This window comes from Falco cherrug, chromosome 8 (assembly GCF_023634085.1).
Source record: "Falco cherrug isolate bFalChe1 chromosome 8, bFalChe1.pri, whole genome shotgun sequence".
Lineage (NCBI taxonomy): Eukaryota > Metazoa > Chordata > Aves > Falconiformes > Falconidae > Falco > Falco cherrug.
Window position 1 is genome coordinate 64,403,506 of NC_073704.1, and position 13,092 is coordinate 64,416,597.

At 52.6% G+C, this 13,092-nt stretch overlaps 1 protein-coding gene across 3 annotated transcripts in view; it reads left to right on the top strand.

Moving 5' to 3' along the window:
* Nucleotides 1-13,092, top strand: part of PPP2R2B (protein phosphatase 2 regulatory subunit Bbeta) — a 100,764-nt gene that overhangs the window by 61,053 nt on the left and 26,619 nt on the right. The window lies entirely within an intron of this gene.

Genomic DNA, 13,092 nt, shown 5'->3' on the forward strand with positions numbered 1-13,092 from the left:
AGCCTCTGAAGGCACTGGGGAGGGCGGTGGTGGGGGCCATGGGCTGGGGGACGAGTGCAAGGACCTACAGGTGATGGGACTTGACTGGGATGGACGCAGGGGAAATGCTCTTGGTGGGGAATTGTGGTGGCCGGTGTCAATTTGAAATGCCGCGTTTGCTGGGACATGGGGTGGCTCAGGCAGAGTAGGTACAGCACTGTGCTTCGGGGAGCATCACTCAGCACCACTGGGCTGCAGCTGCTTCAGCCCAACACGAAAGGAATCCTTTTGTGATGCTTCCTACTTAATATGGCCCCAGATGCTGGATTAAGCCATCTTTAGCTGATTAAATTCAAATCTATGCAACAAATGCCAGGGACTGTCGGTACATAGCTTTGGTGTGTTTGCTTTCCCCTAAATATAGAATTGGGATATTAATCACATTCTTTCAAATACCACCGCACTCTGAAGGCTGTGGCTTCCACGTGTGCTTTTGTTAAAGGTAAATTATGGCTGCTCCGTGCGGAAGATGTTTACCTTCCATTGCCTGCATTCCCTGTTTGCCTTCTCCCGTTCCCCGGGGTGTGCCAGGCCCACCCGTGTCTCACTGCTGGCCCACTGGTGTTTCTCCCTCCCCACTAGTGCCTCTGCTGCCCCACACACAGGCAGCCCAGGAGATGCTCTTGTTTTCAGGTGTCTTTATGAAAACTCTGCAAGGGGTGCACCCTGTTTACACAAGGTACCCCCTTACAATAGACTGTCCTTTTCCCATTTTGTTCCTTGCTCTGTTAGCTTTATAAAGCCTCTTCTAAGCCGTGTCAGCCACATGACAGCTTTTCAGCTTTGGAGAGGGAGTATCCCGGGGCTGTACTCCATGTGGGCTGCAAGGGCTGCCATCTCCAGTGTGTAGTTGAAGCACTGCTGAAAGGCAAGCTTGTGTGTCTGGCCAGCCGTGGTATTTTGGTGAGAGTCTGATCTCAGGAGCTTCAGAGGAGCTGAGAGTGAACAGTTGTGATGTCCATCCTGTCTGTGTCTCACCTGGGGGTCTCAAGATGGGAAGCGTGCCTGTGCACACATGCAAGGGCTGTGGTGCCTCCAGCACTGCGCTGCCTGGGGCAGCTGCTACAGAAACTTTCTGTAGAGCCTGAAGAACTACAGAGCTGGCTGGCCAGGTGGGCTTCAGACCCTGTGGCAAGGGGAACCCCGTGCTGACAGACTTCGAGGGTAGCTGCAGGCAGGCAGAGTCCTGGGCTGGTGAGGGGGGACCCTGTGAGCAGCCTCACGCCGACTGCCCCGTGCCTGGCTGCAGCTCTTGGCTTCACTGAGATGTCAGAAAATGGGGAAGGAGGAGACAGAAGAAAACTCCACTGGGGGAAACTGTGAGCTGAGTAGCCCAGGTGGTGGGTATGGCTTAGGGGAGTCAGGCAGCTCATTTAGCCATCCCATGCCCAGGTTTGCCCACTGGTAAAATTGTTACCATGCGTCTCCACGTTTGTAAAGTATTTTGTGATCCTTCACCAAGTAAGTCTCTGTAAGCAGGCTCGTTAGTAAATGCTCAGTATCAGGGGCCTGTTGGAAATTCCAGGGGCAAGAGGAGATCTCTGCAGTGGTCATGGTGTGCTGGACCGCCCGTGTTCAGCCGAGGTGCTTGTTCCAGGGGCACCAAGCTGGAATAATGAGACAGAGTGTGACATCAGTGCAAGATGATAATAAATTTTGGTCGTAAGCTGAAAACAGCTGCTGTAGATGAGAGGAGAGCTGGCTGCTTCCAAATTTTACTTGCTTAGCTGACATTTGGGTGCTTCTAATTACAATTTTTTAAAAATCGATAGGTTTTGCTGGTAAGCTAACAGATGGCTTCAGCAAGATGACCAGAAAGACAGAATGTGTGGCACACTGAGCGCTTTGGCAAAACATCCATCCTGGTGTCTGTACACCAACCCTTTTGCTGTAATAATAATTTAACAGTGGTATACATGTATTAGAGCTTCCTGGGTTTTCAAAGCAACATCTTGAGAATACATGTGTGTACTGAGGGTCAGAGCCGGTTGCTGTAGTAGCAGTCACCATGATGCTGATCTTGCCGGAAAAGCAATCTTTGTATTCCTGCTGAAGATAAAGATCTTTTAAATACAAAGAGCTAGGTATTGTTAATATCCATGAATCTGTGTTTCCTGGGGCAGCTGTTCAGGTTTCAGCAACTGGTGATGCCGCTGGAAACTACAGGCTTTTGTAAGGTGTTTGGAAACGCGGCTGCTTTCCCATGAATGGGAAGTGCCCAATCTCGTGGCAGACCGGGTAGAGAGCCCGAGGTTTGTATAAATCCTGAGTTTTTAAAGGTGTTTGTGTGGAACAGTGAAGTGGAGCACTTGATCGATGCTCGGGTGCTTTTTACAAGGTCTAATTTATTTTAAGAGCATATTTTTGCAGGCAGACTTGGGGTTTTCTATTACTATTCCTAAGCCCAGATCAACCATACTGAGGAGGTTTTCTGTCTAGTGTGCCTCTCAGTCTCTTGGTAAAAGGATGGCAACATAAATTCTGCAGTGAGCCAAGGCACAGGGTACAGTTGGATGAGTTGCCTGGGGATGCTTCTGGCAGCATGAGTGTGCTGAGCAGCACTGTCGGTGCAGTGTCCAGCTGGGGCGCAGGCGCTGGCAGGGACAGGCACAGTCTGCGGGGAGGTGCAGGCACCAGGGAGCGGGCACGGGTGACAAACCACTGTCAGACTGTATCGCTTCCCAGCACGGGCCCTAGGATCCCCTGTAACCGTAGAAATGTCGGCATGTAGCGGAAGGCTGTACTTAGGCAGGAAAGAATAATGCAGGAAAGAACAGTAGAAAGAGAAGAGCACTAATACAGGAAATGGTGGATTTTAGTAATGGCACGATTCACGATAGGTTTTGTTTGCTTTGAAATTACCGTGCTGTGTAGAGCAGGTTTTATCATTATCTTAAGTGTGCTCAAAGTCTGTCTGTCCCACCACAGCCAGGACTGTGAAGGCGGCATCTTTAAATCTTCTCCATTGTGCACAGAGCCATGCGCACCTTTGCCTTCCAAGAGCGGGCAGTTGGCAGCGCAGCCCCCTCCCCTACTGACGTGTGTATCTAAGTTCATATTGCGGAGGAGGAAGGTGCCAGCCTGGTGCCAGGTGGACAGGTACCAGGAAGGGCTCTCGCTGTTTCCAGGCACCAGGAGGGGCTGCGGGCACTTGCATGGGGCACAGCCAGTCATGCTGTTCGGCCAGGGCTGGGGGGGTCCTCTCGGGGATGAGAGCCGGTCCCTGCAGCAGAGGCTGTGCCATCCTGGCCGGGGAGCACCCACCTGCCTGGTAGAGGGCTGAGCCAGGTCTCGGTGCTCGGGGACACTGTAAAGCAGCTGCTAATTTTCCTGTCAGAGTGAGGAGGATTATTTGCACGGGTAGAGAGATTCTCTGGGTCCCACGCTAATTGTCTTGGTTAACATGCTGTTCCACCTTCACAGGTGTAATGTATAACAGCTCTATAAGGTTTTCATAGCCTGACCAATTAAAAATTGTCATTAATCCAAGAGCTAACAAGCTGTGCTTCTTAATGCCAGAAGAGGAGTTTTGTGTTGCATGTGCAAGTCCATGGCCGGCGAGGGTTCATGGCGCAGGCAGAGGCACCTGCGGGTGCTGCTGGGGCCGGGGAAGCTGGGGTAGCCTGGCTGGAACTGGCCCCATGGCTTTGCCCCCTGCTCTGATGACCCTCGCAGCAAGCGTCTCTGGTTAGTGAAGGGATTCACCTCTGGCCAAAAGAAGGGGAACACAACAGCCCAGGCGGATTCACTGCATATGCACGCCAGCCTTCCCCTTGCTGCTTTCTGTCCTTGGCCTCTGCCTCTTCTGCTTCTCACCCAGAGCTACCACCAAAACACACCAGCATTTTCTGAAACGAGCTTTTCTGCCCTGAGAGCAGTGACTGCTGCGCACCATGCGGGACATGGCATGGGGCTGCTGCAGGGCGATGCCTGTGGTTCGCTCCGGTGCAGCCTTGGTGGCTGGAGGGCCAGGTTCTTCCCCGTCGGACAGGTTTTCCCTGGGCTTGTTGGGATCTGGGTGTCAAGCACAGAGTGCAGGAGGGCTTCCCCACCCACCCCTGTGGCACATCAGTATCCTGGTTGGGGTCGGTGGTTTGGCCCAGCTGTCATACAGAGTGGTCCCCCTGCACTTCTCCCTTTCACCTCCTTGCTTCCCTCTCTGCTGTGCTCCTTGCTCGTGCCCGCATGGCTGGGGAGGCAAGGTGCAGCTGAGCCCCGCCGTGTGGGGAGAGCCATCTATTGCCACAGGGTGCAGTTTGTCACTCTGAATGCAGAGCAGTGGCCACCTGCGTGGCCGAGCAGCAGGGACTGGAGCATGACAGCTCCCAGGTCTCCCTTCCATAGGAAGGAGGAGAGCGAGCATGTTTCTGCTCCACACTGGGAGAGGTCCTGGAGCTCCCTTGAGATGGGGGCTCCTGCCCTTTGGTTCGCCACCTCTGCCTGTTGTGATCGGCTGTGGTGGGACCCTCTGAAGTCAAGATGTGTTGGGGTGAAAAAGAAGTGTATCTGTCAGGTGCCGTGTTAAGTCATGGTTCTGTATGAAAGCTGTTGCTGGATTTCTTTTCTATTTTATTATTCTGCCTCTTTTGATGAACTAACCCGTCGCATTTTGAAGCTGCATGGTTTCTGCTGATTGCGTCCATGTGACAAGGACAGGCGGCTGCCCTGCACACCTGGGCACCTGGGACTGTGAGAGCCACTGCTCTCCGTGTGCCTTCATGCTAAACACTTCCATGGCATTATTTCCTCCTGAACTCTCATTGCCAGCAGTTCCAGTGAATTAAACCTTGCGAGGATGGTGGGAGAGATGTAAATTCACGTTCTTCCATGTAGGCACTCTGAAACAGGCACTGCAGCGGGGGATGCTGCAGAGATGCGCTGGGGGAGCTACCAGATGGAAGTTTCTTTAGTCTAGGTCGGTAGCACTAAATTATTCTTTGCTGTAACAAGGGCAAAGAAATTTTGAATGTGCCAGTATTTTTAGCACTTAAATCTAGGAGAGTTATTCCATTTTGGGGAAGAGTAGCAGCTGCTGCTAGCTCTGCAGCATCGCATCATCGCAATGAGAAGCTGTACCCAGACAGCAGGATTCAGCAGCATGTCCAGCCCTCCCGAAAGCTGCTGGGTGGTCCAACTTCGAGCTGTGACCCCAGCCCAATCCCTTGCAGGACTCATGATGGGGCAGAGGAAGAGGCCTGAGCTTTGCCAGGGCTTGGAGTTGCTCGGGAGTGGTGTTTTTCCACAAAGCCTGTTTTCCCTCCTTCGCTGCAGCCCTGGCCCAGCTGGGATGGAGGGGTCGGGCAGGCGCAGGTGCCGTGCCGCGCCATGCTTCGTGGTGTTGGTGAGCAGAGGTGTTTCAGGGCGTTTTGCTGATGATACCAGATTCTTACTGGGCTTAATGCAGTGGAATTGATTTCGGTTTGCCAGGTTATCATTCATCTCAGCAGGGAAAAATCAATGCAGATCAATCACATGTGATTTTGCATGCCATTAGATCCAGTTTAACCTCTGCTGTCCTCTTCCCCTCCTGCCCTGCTTGCCCTCGCCCTGGACCACACAGTCTGCGGGAGGATGGGTGGCCTGGGCTCAGCCCTGCATCACACTGTGAACTGCAACTGTCCCATTCTGGTGGGACTGGGATGGCACTTCCCTGTCCCCTTCCAGCCCCATAGCCTTGCCCAGGCTTTCCTCTGTAGCCTTTTTTGTAGCTGAGGGGCCCTGAAGTCCTCCTCATTTTGGTTCCTCACCAACACTTTTTTTGGCAGTCAGGGAAGAAAGTTGCGTTCAGGTCTTTGGATGAGCTTTTTGCTCTGCCTGCTGGGGTGGGGGTCGGGACGTCTGACTCTGCCACAGGCTGCCGCCTGTGCTGGGGGGCACAGGGCTGGGTCCTACTCCTCCTGCAGCCGGCACTGCCGCTGCCATGCTGGGAGCTGCTGGGGTGCTTCATGGCATGGGATGTGTTTCCAGGGTGCCCTGACTGTCCACTCAAGAGGCAAACTTGTAAAGCTTCTGAGTCCCTGAAGCGGCCAGGACAGCTCGGTGCAGAGGTCCCCACTCTCCGTTTGTCGGCGCAGTTGGCCTGTTTGCATTTGGGACTGGAGTTGGTTGGTTGGGTTGCATTTGGGGTGTGGGTTTTTTTTCTTTTGTAAATCAAATCTGAACTTGCCAAAGTGAGAGCAGGTCATGCAATGCCTTGCAGTGTTCAGGACCGCACATTGGTATTTCCATAACTCTTCATCAAAACTCCACAAGTCTGCATTTAAAGCTCTGACATGCAGAGAGAATTCCTCCTTGCTGACGGTGTGTGCATTTCAGAGTTATTAAACACGCCCCCACTGCTATCTCTCTTTTTTTCCTCTTTTGTTAAGAGAGGCAGACAGAAAGGGAAACCAAAGGATCTCTTTTAAACAGCAAAATGCAAAAAGCCTCACAATTTCCTGAGCAAGATAAGACCTGCAGGCTGTCACTGAGGTTCAGAGCCAGGAGTCCTCCTTGGGAGGCTGAGCATTGTGCTCATTATTCAGTGGAAATGTGAAGGTTTGCGTTCTCCTCAAAACCCCCTTGAGCTTGGGGTCCACCTCCTGCCGTGGCATGGTGGGATGCTGAGACGGTGCTTCTCCTACACCGAGACCCCCACAGAGGATCCATGGGTGGGTTCGTGATCTGGCTCTCCCCTTACCAGACATGGCTATGTCCTTCACTTCCCTCCCTAAGCCCTTTAATTTTTCATGACCTCCTTGTGCTTTCTTCATCCACCTGAATGGTTTCAGATGTAAATTATGTTCTCCAGTTCACAGGACCTGTCAGCATCCCATTTGCTTTCTCCATCATAGCTGAGCAGTGGGCTGGGAGGGTCGCCGTGCCACAGCTCAGTTATGTTCCTGCTCGGAGGCAGCATCCCTGTCCACTCGGCAAATCCCCATGTGCCTTCAGCCTGTTTGAGGGACTGACGTGGGGGGGAGGAGGGATGCAGTTGTGGTGAGTTATTATCCCACACTTATCAGCATTAAACTGGATTTGACAATTCATAGCCTGGGATTTGAATGATCTAAATCCTTCTTCATTTGGCAGCCTGGTTTGCTGTTATTTATGGTGCTTCCCAATTTATTATCATCTGCAGAGTTGGAGGCTTTGTGTGTGGTGCCATCCGCCAAGTGATTTATACAAATAATAAAAAGAATGGGCCACCCAGAGCCAAGCCACGGTCACGAGTCCCCTCCACAGCCTTCCTGGGGCCCACGGCACCTGGCCCGGGCTGGCAGGGCTGAGCCAGCAGGAGCACGCCAGTGAGCTGGGAACAATCCTAAAAATCAGGGGAAATTTTGCCTCTTTCCCAATTACTGCTATATAATGCCCTTCCCATAGACTTTCTGTGACTGTAAATAGAAATATCCTCTTGACTTCAGCAGGGCTCCACCAGCGTGGTGTCTGTCCTACACAGTAGCAGCAAGGACACCTACTTGTCACTTTTTTGGGGGCAGTGAAAAATCTAAGGTCATTTTATGCATGAGGGTCTGAGCAATGGTGACTGAGCACCAGGAGTTGGAGAACACCCCAGGTCTCTGATACCGGCGCCCAGGGCGAACGAGCAGGCTGTGTGAGATATTTATGGGAATAGACGAGCCCCAGGGTGAAACCATGCATAGCAGCATGGAGACGTCAGCTCTGCACCTTGTTGGGTTGGAAGCTGCTAATTTTGCAGCTGTATGACTGACTCATTTGTGGACCTCAGACACTAAGTTTGCTGTTTGCGATCCTCCCACTGTAGACAATTTATCATAATGGTGCTTACAGTAATCCTCTCCCTGCCTCTGAAGGGTTTTCTCTGGGGCTCGCAGAGAGCAAAGCTTTGCAGGAATCTTTGTGCGGATGCCATGGTCCTGCCCTGCAGAGGAGGAGATGGTGCGCGGTAAGGCTGCGTGGCTCTCGAGGGTGCAGAAGGCATGGGAGTAGAGGCAACCGGGGAAGATGCTGTCACGCAGTGACTCACGCATCCTCTGCTTTAAGCTGACAGCGCTCCAGCACACCTTCTGGCAGTTAGCATGAGGCCGGTGCCAGCGACGTGCCGCCAGCCCATGACATGAGCCCCTGCTGACACCCCTCCAGCACCAGTAGCACCGCTCTGGGCAGCAGCTGGGTCCCACCAGCAGCGCATGGAGGGGCTGTGCCGGGCAGCACTTATAGCTGGTACCCACCAGCCTGCCCAGCCACCTCACCCAACACCTTATGTAGTCACTGGGAGGACAGTGCAAGTACATTTCTGAAAAGCTAATTAAAAACTGCATTTTTAAGCTCTGGGTGTTACTGGTTGCTGTAACACACATACCTCAGCTGGAACGGATATTCTTGCCTGCAGACAGATTTTTCCCTGGCTTTCCCTACTTTGAACCTCTTTCTGGCTTGCTGCACTGTGAAGGCATTGCAGAGCACTTCTCTGTCCTTCCAGCCTGTTGGATCAGCTGGCAATGTGATCCAGCGGTGTGCAGTGGGCACCCCGCTGCCCTGCGGCTTTGAGCCCAGCCATGCTCCTGCCACCAGGCTAATGGCTGTCCTGCTGCACCCTGGACCTCACAGGCTGGACGTGGGTGTCATCCTGTGTGAATGGGGGCAGGCACTCCTGGCACATGTGGTGGGACATGTGGGGTGTCCCCATGGCCTCCTCACTGGGACAGATGGTGTCAGGGCCCTTCTGCTGAATGGTGGGGCAGGCAGGTTGTGCTGGGAGCATGGGTGAGGTGCCTGGGATACTCCAGGAGCGGGGTCAATGTGCCTGGGATGCACCAGCAGTGGGGATAAGCTGCCTGGCATGCACCGGGAGTTGGGGACAAGGTGTCTGGGATGCTCCAGGAGGGGGGATGAGGTGCCTGGGATGTGCCAAGAGGGGATACGAGGTACCTGGGATGCACTGGGAGCAGGAATGGGGTATCCAGGCCTCTGCACTGATGGGCAAGAGGAGAGGGGTGGCAGCGGGTCAGGCTGCTCCAGGTATGCAGGTCTTAGCACTGACTGCAGCTCCCCTGGTTGTGTCTTCTTTCTTTTTAATAACGGGTTTGTTTTCCCATTCCTCGTGGAGAGCACGCCTTCCCCCCCCCCACTGGGAGAGGGGGAGGGGAGGGTGTGTATTATAAATTTCCTATTTTTCTGATAAAACTGTATCGCTACAGCGGAAATCAAATCCCGTCTTCGATATTTTTAGCATGAAAGCGTGAAGGAGCACTGATACTGAGGGAAGGGAGGACAGGCGGGTGCTGGCAGAGGGGAGGGTCTCCATGGAAACTGTTTTCTTTAAATTCCCGCATTCGGGGCACTGAGTGTGTAGGAGGTGATGAAGGAAATGAAAAGGCAAAAAAAAGAGAGAAGCTTTTTTCTTTTCTGTTGTCACAAAACTGCTGTAGGAACCTTAGGAGAAATGGGCATAAATTATTGATCATTTCAATGTGAATATATATGAATTTTAATTAATAATCGCCCTGTCGTGTCTCTCAAGTGCAGTGGTGGGGGATGAGCAGGCAGCAGCCCATGACCGACCAGCTGGTGCTGGAGGGGCCCAAGTTTGTCGAGGGACATCTTTGAAAAGGATCTGGTGCTGTGCTGTGCTCCTGACTCATAACCTCCTCAAGACTCCTCCATTTCACCCCTCGGGGATGTTTTCCCGTGCAATGTGCGATGACAGACGGTTGTTACTAGCCAGAGACGTCGCAGGGAAGAGCCAGCGCTCAGACGAGGGTGGCTGGGGGTGATGCTCTTGTCAGCCATGGTGGGGTTTGGGTTGGGCTGAGTACCACTGAGTTGTATTGAAGTTGGTATTGAAGTTGGGCCGAAGTGGGCTCACGAGAGGGTTTTTTTAATTCTTAGGGTTTTTTTTAAGGTATGAAAGTGCGTTAGTCAGGCTCTGTTATTATTCTGGTCTGAAACCCCGATGGTAGGCATGAGCAAATGGTGGGTCCAGGACATTCAGTGAACCCGCATCCCCCTTCCCCACAGGCACAGGGCCTGAGGTGGCGCAAGGGTCCTTGTGGTGCCCGGCCCTGGTGTTCCAGATGATAGCTCTGCTGACAAGGTGGTGCATTAGGTAGCCAGCACTGTCTGAAAAATGTCTCACTGCAGCACGGAAAGATATTTTTAATTCATTGAAAAGTGAATGACCTAAAACCAGCAGCTGGTGATGGAGAAGGTTAAATAGTACAAAACAGATACATTTTCAACTAAGTAATTTTAGAAGGAAAAAATACTGCTTGGTACGGGGTGCACATTAACACTGCCTGGCCATGGCCTCAGTAGTTCTTCAGTTGCTGCTGCAGCTTCTCTTCCAAGTCCATCCCCGGTGCGTTCTCCATGTGACACTCCTGCTGATGCCAGGCTCGGCCGAGGACACCGCAGTGGTGTTCACCAGAGTGGAGGTCATCTGCTACAGGGATGAAAAGCTCTGCTTGAACTGGGGCTTAGCTCAAGCTGCTGAGCCAGATTTGGTTACAAACACAAAGTTTCTTAGTGCTTGAGCATGTTCGGTTTTGGCTGTGGCATCTGTCTGCAGCTGAGGATGCAGTTACCTGTGAGAATGGGAGCTGGGTTTTGGCTTAACTTTTCAGGGATATAATTTTTTTTCTTGTATTTGTTAGACCCAGTGTCCTTTCCTTGAAATTGCAAATTGGTTTCTGATTCTGCAGGATCCTCAAGTGCTGTAGCGAGTGTGGCAGGCTCGCAGCAGCACGGGGTGGGATTTGCCGTGCCTAGGTTCCTTGCCGACCTTTAACTGGTATTTAGGAATACCTGTCCAGCCCTTTGGGAGGCATTTGCTGAATATGGTGATTGTAGGGAAGACAGCTATGTCATGTGGATGATTTGTTCACTGATGTTTTGCTAATTTAATTTCTGAAGTTCTAGCTTCAGCGCAGCCTCTTTGCGAAGGTTTCCCTCATGCAAAGAGCTTCATGGGTCCTTGCCATTCTGGCTCATCGGTCAATCAAATCCAAGGTTAAAGAACCGGGTGGGTATGAGAGAGTTTTGTTTTTCATAGTAGGTGCTGGTTTAACAGCAGCATCAAAAACGTGCCTGTACTGTGGGAGCAGGTTGTTGATCTCGTTTTTCGTTCTGCCAAAACCAAGTGCCCTGGCTGTGTGTTGCGGCTGGGCTCAGGAGCCGCGTGGAGGGAAGCGCCGGAGGGAAGTCTGGGGCACACCAGGGATGGCACCTGGCTGCCTCCGGTCCCTATTGGATGCAGAACGGTGATCTAGAGGTCAGGGGCTGTGCATCACGGTATCTGATGCAAACCTGTCAGCACGCGGGTGGTCCGTTAAAAGAGCGTTTAAAGAGTGTGCAGGAACAGACACAAGAAGTATGCGTAGATGACGTCGCCTAAGGCAAAACAGAAAAACCCCAGACCTGACAACCTCCCACAACATGTTTTCTCAGTTGCTAAATGGGAACATTATTTAACCAATAGTTCAAACCCAGCCAAGAGAGGAGGAACAGGTGATCTGAAGAAGTTCAAGATCCATTCAGAAACTGATCCCAGAAGACAGGAATCCCTAGCAGGCACGGTCTGTGCCCCATGCCGCAGCCAGCTCTGCCACAGTCAGCCTGGCTCTTCACCGGTGAAAGCCAGAGCAGAGCTTGGCCCTTCTGCATCGCTTTTCAGCCATTTTATTAATGTTCATAGCAGATGGTTAAAACCTTTCTGGCAGGCTTTGCTGCCTGCAGAGGCAGTCTGAGGCAGAAGGGTTCCATGTGAGGGAATAAGGTGCTTTGCCTTAGGCTTTCCAGATCAGGGCAGGCCAGTCCAGCCCCCGGCACCCCCACCTTTCCACTTCCTTGGCCAGACTGGGGTGTTACCGTTAGCCTCTTGGGTTTTGCTTCTGCATTGCCAGCTCTGTCTGCGGTGAGATTGCCTCCCTAAATTTGTTAACAGCAGCCAAGGGTTATATATGCGTGAAGATGAGCTTCAGAATGCATGCGTGGGGCACTACAAATGTGCTTCATGCTGGAGTGATGGGACAATGCAGGGAAGATGCATGAACTTTAATAGGAGCAGCCCAGAGTTCATCACTCACCTGCCTGCAGCCACCTGCGCTGTCTGCTGCGGGTGGCTGTCCTGAGCCCCAGGTCTGGAGCCCCTCACGCAGCTGAGACACCATCTCAGGGTGGTGGGGTGTTGTTTTGGGGGAGCCCATGGCTGTGGAAGGGTCTCTGGGATGCCCTGGAACGGCATGGGGCATGTGTTCAGTGGATGCTGGCTTGTCTGGCGTCCTGGAAGACAGACCGCCAGAAGCGTTCCCAGCAGCTGTGGAAGCATGTGCTGTTCTCCGAATTCTGTCTTTTCTAACTGTGGTGGTAATTTTCTAGTGTGTATCTGAGGCAGATACAAATCATAGGAGGGGGAAGGAAGAATTCAGGTTACATGATTCTGATGCTTTCTCTGCTGGCACATGACAACAGAGCTAATGAGCAGGAGGAGTCATCGCAGTGCTCGGAGGGCTCCGAGGGTGCGTGTGGCCCATGTGCTCAGCTGATGCTTACAGCCGCAACCGGCACAGGGGGTCTGCCCTGCCCAGAGCCCTGGAGGCTGCAGCCGTGGGCTGCACAATGCTTGGTACTGGTGGACTGCAGAGAGGAGAGGGGAAAAAGTGCAAATGCTGTCAGCCGTTGTGGCAGGAATGAGCCGGCTGTTATCATAGCTAAGTGCCATTCATTGCAAAATCAATCTTGCACCCAGCACTGGGTCTCCGAGGCTGTGTTCCTTCTTCCCCTTCCCCAGCTTCGTGCCGGCGGAGAGCTGCACTCCAGGCAGTGGGTGAACACCAGTTGGGCAGTAATTGCCATGGAATTAACCTCTGACATTCTTCTAAAAATAGGCCAAATAAATCCAATCATTAGCAGCTCTCCTGCTTGCTTTGCCTCAAGGGTAAACACTGCAGATTAACGCGTTTACAAGTTACAGGTCCATGAGTGTTTCCTTGATTCTCTAGTTACTGCAGCCGAGCAGCAGTCCCTGCTCAGGGCTTTCACCTCCTGGTGACAGCACTTTGGTTTGTGGGGCAGGGGAGCAGTGCAAGC